The sequence below is a fragment of the Polyodon spathula genome, chromosome 6 (assembly GCF_017654505.1).
Source record: "Polyodon spathula isolate WHYD16114869_AA chromosome 6, ASM1765450v1, whole genome shotgun sequence".
NCBI classification, from domain to species: Eukaryota; Metazoa; Chordata; class Actinopteri; order Acipenseriformes; family Polyodontidae; genus Polyodon; species Polyodon spathula.
Window position 1 is genome coordinate 1,240 of NC_054539.1, and position 9,949 is coordinate 11,188.

Consider the following 9,949-nt stretch of genomic DNA (forward strand, 5'->3'; position numbering starts at 1 on the left):
AGCCAATGAATTTAAAGAAAAGAGCATGTGTACGCAGGTGGGCGTTTTCTCAGCAGAGCGTCAGTCTAAACATAGAGATCACTGTGATCGGGGCTGCTGCAAGGTCTGCTGTTTTCATAGCACCTTTGATTTATAGTTTGTTGTATTGTGTTTTATTTTTAGCGTTTGTACAGTCTTGTACCATCCTCTATTCACTACCATTGCTGGTAGTGTCACATGACATTATTGTTTACTTTTTGTTTGTGTTTAGTAAAAACTTGGCTGTCTAAGGCAAGTATGTCATAACATATATATATACACATTTTATTTATTTTCTGCCACCATAAAATGTACTTCCAGTAATTGGCGGGTCTTTTGAAGGGTGATGAATAATAATATCACATTGGATGCTGTTAATAACATTCTGAACTACAGAAGTCAGGTTCGTTTTCTGTTGATATCTCTGGAGTTTGTGGTTTAGCTTTTTTGTTGTAGAAAAACTCCAAATGTAGCTGTCTTTTTACCATTGTACAGGGCTATATCAGATTCACACCATTTTAGAACATATTTTCGCTGACTGACAAGCTTTGGTTATATTATTAAGGTTTGAAAGTTCGAAATAAACTGCACACTTATTCTCTACCCACTTGCAAAAAACATAAAAATAAGCATTTTAAATTTTAAATAATAAACCCTAGCAGCAGGGGTGCAGCCAGGATTTTATTTCCGGGGGAGGGGATGGAAATGGTAACTAAGGTGAGTAATCACAGTGGTGCAATTGGCAACCTGATTTCTTATTTGTGCACTGATGTTTTATTTTCAAAAAATAAAGAACAATCTTTTTTAACATTAAAGCAAATACAGCGTTGTGTAAAATAGTTAAAAAATATTAGGTTTAGAACACTTCTGATTAAAAACAAAAAGGAAATACAAAGCAAATTACTTGTACTTTTAAAATGTGCATCAGATTTCAATTTCACATTATGATAATAAATACAAATAACTATATTTGTGACCAGGCGTGTCCCCTTTGCGCGTCGCCTTTGGCTATATGTATACTTGTGTCAAAGTATTGTAGCGTGGATGGGGGAAGGCAGCAGCAGGGCTGGTAGGTGATGTAATCACATACAAGACATAAGCCCGATATACACTTCTTGCAAAGGAGCCAGCTCTTGTACAGCGGTGTGAAAGGGTGGCTTGCAGTGGTGGCATCAGACCAGAAACAGACTCCAAACAGTGAGGAATGGCGGTGCAAACTGAGACAGTAAGGCGTCCAGCGTTTTATTAAATAATACACAAAACAAAAGGGCACAAGGGCCAAACAAACAAATGTTTAAAAAAAAAAAAAAAATAGTATGCTGGTTGCGAAACCGACATACGACATACAACATACAACATACGACATACGACATACGACATACGTCTTTCCTTTTACACTCCACCCTCGAGCACAGACAGCTACAGCCTTTTATATTCTGGATGAGATTAAATATGGACGTGTGACTGTCAGCTAGTTAAATAATCAGTAGCTGATCAGTCATGCATCCTCATGAGGTTTTTAAAAATAAAAACAATAATCTGGCAGACGGCGTCTCTCTCGTCCGGCCAAACAATATATCATAATAATAATAATAATATCGGACTGCTTTTGTCATTGCATTAACACATAAATCAAAACAATAATAAACAAAGGGGCTGGATACTCCGCCACAAGCGGTTATCGGCGCTATGCTTTAGTGTGAGAGGTCCCGGATTCCCACCCACCCTCCGCATGTTGTGTGATGCGCCTGCCTGCGCGAACAGAGATCGCTACAGTATGCTTTTCGTTGCCATGCTACATATTAGTAGGCTGTAGCACGCATGTTGTAATGCTCAGGACTGGTAGGTGACACAACACCAGAATATTAAAAACCGCTCATAACGAAGGGGTCATGGCACCACAGCGGATCGGCGCTGTGCTGGAGGTGCTGGTTTCATTCTCTGTCTGTGCAATACATTTTTTTTTTAAATAAATTAATATTGTATTCAATGTTTACACTGTTGAGGGAGGCAAGGTCTCATTTTGATAATAAATAAATTTAAAAAAACCGCAAGGAGTAATTCAGCCTATGTATTTGTTGTTGTGTGTAAATATACCCTTCAAGTTTAAAACTTATACATGAATAAATCAAAATAAATAAAATAATTAAGATGTTTAGGTTTCGTAAAAAAAAACAAACAAAAAAAAAAAAACAGAAAGAAAACAACCTTAACGAGAAACCACTTTTAAAATATAATTTGTAACAATAGCTCAGATTTTGAGCACAGGCCCTCTTCAGTTCCTGTTTGGAAGAGCACCAAAACAAACGATAATCCTTAGTACCGTACTAAAGCTGGGGATCAGCTAGTCACCAACTTTGTTCCGCTTCTTTTTTTTTGTTGCAATTGGTATTAAGTTAGTACACAGCTGAGGATGATCCCGAGGTAGCACCTTGCCAGCTGGTATGCAGCTCCATACTAACTCTACTAGTTCGTTGTAATTGACCCACTGAGACGGCAAGTGTATTCATGCATTCAGAATAAAATCTCTCGCTGCCATATTTGCAATATTCCTTATTTTAAATTGATGTCTTCTTGTCTAAATTACACGCTAAAGGTTATTGACTACTGCGTCAATTACGTTGTGCATAAGAAGCGAATACATTTTCATGACAAACCACTAATGTAAAATGACTAGACAACAAGGTAGGAAATACGTAGCTCGTGTCATTTTTTTAGAACAAGTACCAATTAAAATGTTTTTGACAGAGATGGCCTTCCATAAATCTCATTTACCCGTGAACATGACGTCAAACGTGCGAAATACACACCCATTTTTGCATGGAAATCTGCATTCACGTGAAAACGTCCACTGCTTCCAATCCAGACAGTCTAGTTAGGAGCACACGTGGAAGGTGTCTGGCACAGAACTTTATAATCCTACGTCTCCGCTGGTTTTCAGCCATGGTGATCTGCAATAGCTGGGTTGAACAGTTTCTTTATATACCTCCAGGTTAATTATTTTCTTTTTTCTTGAACAAGTCATGTGATTCATTCATATAGCACTTTTTATACAAAAGTATTGCAAAGCACTGTACAGTACATAGCAGAAAAAAAGAACAAACAGAACATACTTGTATTTACAAATCACAGCTTTATTACATGAGCTTAACACTGTGCTTTAGAGTTTCATTCAAACAAGATGTCACCTGACAGCTATGGATTTCATGGTGAGATTCTCTCATGCACTTGTTCTCTGTGCACGGAAACCACGTTTTCCTGAGCTGTCTGCAAAAACAGCACAAGAACGCTACGCATGGCTAATTTGCATATCAACCACCTTCTTTCCCCTTCATTACCTTAGGTGTAAAGAGGGTGTTGTCGAGTAAAATAAACTGAGCCAATGGAAGTCCGAAATGTTTAGGTCATTTGGCTCAAGCACAATGTCTGGAGAAAAATTAGAACACACATGGAAACTCTCCCAGCGACAAAACATTCAGAATGTTTAAATTAGCAGATGAAATAAGTTAACAGCAAGCGTTCAGTGGCTAACTCTAATCAAGCTTAGAGTGCATTTTCTATTGCACCCCTTCTATGACACAGCACCCCACTCTCACCTTGATTGGAGGTACTATCCACTGAACACTTATAAACATACATTATATACAAGTCTGTGTTCTTTGCTGTGCATCACAATGCTATAGGGCAGGGACCTTCACTACAAAAGATGCACCACAGCAATACTGCAGATTTATTTGTAACCAGTACCATAGCAGCTGATGCCACACACAACATTGACTAGGTCTGGTCCCACAGAGACCGAGACGCACAGTTCATCAAAACAGTGCTGAGTCAGCTGTGGCGACTTCTGTAATCAAACTGGACCTTCCTCAAGAATGAAAAGAAAGATTGATCAACTGACCAAATACTCTGTTGTCTAACTGTGATTGTGACCTGGGAACCATGATAAATAAATCCCTTTTTGTGTTTAAAACTTACAATATCATTCTCATCAACATATCTTACTGGACATATCTAAGATGCTTTATGATGATTTTTTATATATATATATATATATATATATATATATATATACACAGTTTGAATAAGGATGTTTATGAAAGATAAATGTGTTTTATTAAAATATTTGAATAACTAAAATAAATGTTTAAAGATATTAAGTATAGATATGTACCCCTACTGACAAATGAAGGGTTAGAAGAGGATCAGTCTTGCAGCAGATTTATCTCCACGCCTGGAAAGGACGACAGAAATATAATCACACTGGAGTGAAGTCACAAGTCAGAGCAATGTCACACCCAGAGTAATGATGTCACACCTAGAGTGATTTCACCCTAACCCTAATCCTAATTTTGTGATGCTCTGGGGGGAGTTCATTCTGCAGATCTAGGGTTTTCTTGTAATCATCTCAACAAGTGAGAAAGCATCTGTTTTGTTTGTAGCTCAGATCATTCTTACAATGGAGTGATTGATTGCAGCTACTAAACCACTGAATACAAATGTGGCACTGCAGTCAAAGGACATCTAAATGTGTATAAACAGCGGAGTTGATTCAGTCGATCTAAACAGCGCTACAATTTAAATATCATAGTAGAACCAAACCTGTCTTTACTTGTTTTAAAAGATGACCCTACGTAAGGAGACTCTGACCTTTTTAACAAATGCCGGCAGTATTTAATGCTTTAGATGAACAGAACAGATCCCAAGGTGCTAGACTTAAAATATTGAATTGAATATGTTCATTTACAAGAGGGTTCTTTTTTATGCAAGATTCTTTTAATATTGAACCTATTTGTAAGCAGCATATAAATAACCTATAGCATTTCACAAATCTCCTTAATCGCTGAGCTGAGACATGACAAAGATAGGCTTAACTCTTTATATAATACAGAAAAAATCCAGCAAACAGCTTTGCAGGAAGGTGCAAGACAGAACATATTCCATTTACAGCAATTGTTATTTAAAAGTACAATTTCAACAAAAAAATTGAATTACAGATAAAGTGGAAATGAGAATGTTGAAGGAGAGATGTCAGTAAGGCTGGCTCTTGCCCCTGAAATACTGAAATGTAAGACAGTGTGAACCTGTGTACGCAGTGAAGTCTGAGGTACTGCCATTACATTCTCTGCCTCTGTGACCACATTACTGATTGGGACCCCAGAGTGTAAAATGATAACATTCCAATGGTTAGATACCAGGACTATTGAACAATTCTGCATTACCAAGCAGTTTCATTAGTGCTGAAGGAAAGCTCAGTGTGAGCTCTTGTATTACACCTCACAGTTCTGCAAATGTAATGATGGAACCTCAGGCTTCATTTCGTATGCTAGCTTCATAGTTCAAATCGTGGGAACATTCAGATTTATTGTTTCATGAATTCTTCAGGGGCTCAATCCAGGCTTTATTGGCAGTGTCCCGTCCTTTAACATCAGTATCATGGACACAGTTTTAGTGCATCCATAGAGCATGGTATGAAGGGGCAATGTTAAAATATGATGTATAATTCAGACCCTCCTCCAGTATGGTAACTCACTCCCAAGGGGCTGGTGATCACAAACACTGCAGGATGTCTGCATGCAGGACCAGGTTTCTATAGGTTATGTTTTGACATTCCCCCTTGAAAAGCTGCTGCAATCAACTGCGTCAGTGAAACAGGGATTCTCAAAGCAGAACACCATGGAAAGCAGACTGAGCAGTCTGGTAACTGACTGCATGGTCTGTACAGGCTTCTCAGTTACCCCGTGAAAAAACCCCACCACCTCACATAGACAATCTCTCCCTGATTAAACATGGGCAGCTCTTCACTGGTTGTGGTGTACACTATGCTTCAGATAGATAGCCGTGGGGTAAGCCTCCCACCGAGGAAGGGTGGCACTTATCGGGTTAAAAATCAATACCTTATTTCTTGTTCTCTGACTGAGGGTATTTCACATTGCAAAGCAAACTCTATAACTTTAAAGCAGAACTGTTTTACAATATACACAGGTCGCTGGTAAAGTCATGCTTTTTGCATTTATATTTTATACAGGCATATATATTATATATATATTTTTTTAAATTTATTCTTCATGTGGGTTCACATTCTACATGGTATAAAATATGTGTTCACTTTTGAGTGCAGTTAGTTTCCTGGTTGTCTTGTTTCCCTCTGGTTCTCTAATCTGGTAATCTGGTAATCTAATCTCCTCATCTGATGGTGGTGACAGTCTGTGCCTCCCCTCCCCTGGCCTCCGCGTCGCTGTCCACCTGGTTAGACTTACTCACAGATTTGAGGCCCTCAAGGAATGAGCTCACTGTCTCCTTCATGCTCTTCTCCAGCAGCCAGCCTTCACTCTAGCTCTCTGGGTCCTCCGGATTCGACAGGCTCTCCAGGGAGGTGTGCAGGTACCGCAGCCCCACCATCACTGCCCCCTGCAGGTGGAAAGGATCAAACAGACACATGTTACACAGACAGCCAGCAGGCAAACACATGCCAAGTTACACAGAGAGCCAACAGGCAAACACGCTCCCCCGCCTCTCCAGCAGCTACCCCGCTGCGCTGCTGCACCTCCCCAGCTACTCCTGCTCTCCACTCCCTCGCTCACTGCTCCCCCACTCCTCAGCTGTCTTGCTCTCCACTCCCTGCTCCCCCACTCTCCTTCTCTCCACTCCCCCGCTCTCCACTCCCTGCTACCCAGCTCCCTGTGCCCCTCTCACCTCCAGGAGCAAGACGAGCAGCACCAGGATGCCGATGGAGTTCAGCATGCTACTGTAGTAGCTGAGCAGTGCCTCTCGACAGCCCCTAGTTCAGATGTTCAGCTCCTCGCTGTGGTGGTCATAGCTGTAGTGGGCAGAGTTGTTGGTGATCTGGAGCTGGCTGCAGGGTCGGGGGGAGCTGGGGTTACAGCAGCTGAAGGGGACCCCGTCCATCAGATACTTCCCATCCACGTTACTCTTAATATGGCTGGAAAACCAACAGTGAGAGAAGGTGAGATGCGACGCCCAACACACACTGCACCGGGGCTGCAAAGACAACTACAGCATAGAGCTTCAGAGTGCCTGCTGAACAATATTTAGATGAGCCGATTGAACACATATCCGATTATGATTTAATTAAATTAGATATAAACATAGCGCCCCTTAATTTATTGCATTGACAATTTTAGTAAATGGTAATTGAGCCCCAAGTGTGAGTGGCTGAAAAATGTATTGTGATTTGTTCTTTTTTCTGCTGTCTTGTACAGTGCTTTGCAAAACTTTTGTATAAAAAATGCTATATATATTCAATAAATATAAATAGGGAACACAAGTTTTATTTGGAAATTAATTGGGATTTTTGGTCATGAATGAAGGCACAATATTCAGAATACACCGAAGTGAGCAACAGCACATTAACTTCCTTGCAGAATTCAGAATACACTTCATGTAACTTTAGAAATGAAAATGAATTAGTTATGCATGTAACATAGACAACACCAACAAGCTAGCTGTGCTGAAAGGAACCCCTCTGAGAGCAAGCTAGCTGTGCTGAGAGGAACCCCTCTGAACAAGCTAGCTGTGCTGAGAGGAACCCCTCTGAACAAGCTAGCTGTGCTGAAAGGAACCCCTCTGAGAGCAAGCTAGCTGTGCTGAGAGGAACCCCTCTGTGAGCAAGCTAGCTGTGCTGAGAGGAACCCCTCTGAACAAGCTAGCTGTGCTGAGAGGAACCCCTCTGTGAGCAAGCTAGCTATGCTGAGAGGAACCCCTCTGAACAAGCTAGCTGTGCTGAGAGGAACCCCTCTGAACAAGCTAGCTGTGCTGAGAGGAACCCCTCTGAACAAGCTAGCTGTGCTGAGAGGAACCCTTCTGAACAAGCTAGCTGTGCTGAGAGGAACCCCTCTGTGAACAAGCTAGCTGTGCTGAGAGGAACCCCACTGAACAAGCTAGCTGTGCTGAGAGGAACCCCTCTGAACAAGCTAGCTGTGCTGAGAGGAACCCCTCTGTGAACAAGCTTTATAAATATCATAGTGGAGTCTGCTTTAGCAGCCATGTCTCTTAGGGTTAACACATTAGCACTCATGATCTGAAAGCATCATATGGACTAGACCATTTTCACTTAGCACTGACTGTCTAAAAACTACTGTAGTTAGACTATAGAATTGTCCCAGTTTAATTTGATTGACTCCACTGTAAAGAAGTATGTCAGTGACATATACCCCTTCCATCCACTGCACGGTGCAGGTCTAACCTTAATATATAGTGTACCGCACTCAAAGAATGCTAATGGTATTCTGGAACTCTCTACTGTATCAAACAACACTTTTTATATAAAATTACATGTTTTATTTGCTTTTAAATCTTTACCAAAAAAGGAAACGGTTGATAGAAGTTGAACAAAACATTAGGGTCTTTGTGCAAGATATCACAATTGTGCCAGGAATAGAAAATAGAGAGGTTCGAACCAGCCATTGACACAAACAAACCCACCTGTTCTAATTGATGTAGAGCCTCCAAGCCAATCACTGAGCCTTCAATGTCATGAGAATATTCACAGGCTGACTGCGAAACAGTTTTATAACATGAAGCCAACATGAATGCCTTCTACAATGAAGCAATACACTGCAACACAGAGCATCAAACAAGTGTATTAAAATACACTGCAACACAGAGCATCAATCAAGAAGTGTATTAATTCACTGCAACACAGCTTCATTTTTGAGGAAGGGACATGAAGCAGCATTACAACTAATACTATAGTAATAAAAGAGACATTGAAATAACACCAACACATTACTAAACAGAAAAATAAATCAATCCATGCATAGCAAGTGAACTGTTATGTATCAGATAATGTGTTAAAAGAATGCACTGAGCTTTCTACAGACCATGTGCCTCTCTCTCTCGGTTTGTTTCTGAATCACTAATGCAAGATTTTAACATTCTACTAGTTTAATGTAACATCCTAATAAAACAACACTAGATGAATTGAGCTGCTCATGTACAGCAGCAGAAGAGCGGGAGAGAGACTTACTCTTTGACCTACATGGAGCTGAAGTCCAGGTAACAGTTGCTGATCCACTGGATTTTGAACCAGTCCTTGTAGTTATTATTCCCGCAGCAGCAGAATTCGATCTGCATCATGTCCAGGGTCGTCTTCATGTAGCAGCGGCCGGGCATTTCTGTGTCCTTGTAGTAGCGCATGCCACTCTTCAGCCCGTGCATCAGGGTGCTCTCCAGGGCCAGCCGCATGGTGAAGCACAGCCCAGCCGTGAGGAGCAGCAGGATGTTGAAGATGAAGCAGGTGGCCAGGTAGGGCTTCAGGAAGGGCTTCCACTTGTTGTACTTGGCCAGGTCCAGGGAGTCATAGCAGATCTTCCCCCTGAAAGCGTTCAGGGCGCAGCTGAAGATCCCCACGCAGATCAGGGAGTTGGGGACGAAATGGCTCTCGGCATTGTCCATCATCTCGCTCCTCTTGCGCAGCTTCACTTTGAGGACCAGTCCCAGGCTGAAGACCAGAACCCCAGCCATCACAAAGAACCAGTTCATCAGCCATAGTCCCTGGGCAAGTGTCAACCTCTTCTTCAAATCGCACTTCACTGTCATAAGCACCATTCTGCGTTTCCACACTGTTCTCCAAATATAAAAACCAAAGTGGCAGAGAAATCAATTTAAAAATAAGTTTGTAATCCGTTCCATACAGCTGCAAAAGGCAAGACTTTGTTTGAAATCCCAGGCTGTCCATCCATGATGACCATCCAGCGTCTCATAACCTAGAGCACAAGCACCTGAAAAAACTTATGAATACAAATCCCCCCCCCCTCCCCCTCCCCCTCCCCCCCACTTTTACCTGATATATTTATTTATTTATTTTTATTTAATACATATAAAAGAGCTGGCCAGTGGGCTTCACAGCTATTTCAGGTCCTTTTCCAGCAAATGAAAAGGATTGTCTGGGATCCAAATGATTAACCCT

At 41.2% G+C, this 9,949-nt stretch overlaps 1 pseudogene; it reads right to left on the reverse strand.

Annotated features, from left to right (window-relative positions):
* Positions 1 to 6,151: 6,151 nt before the first annotated feature.
* LOC121316496 lies at positions 6,152 to 9,588 on the reverse strand (annotated as a pseudogene).
* Positions 9,589 to 9,949: the final 361 nt, after the last annotated feature.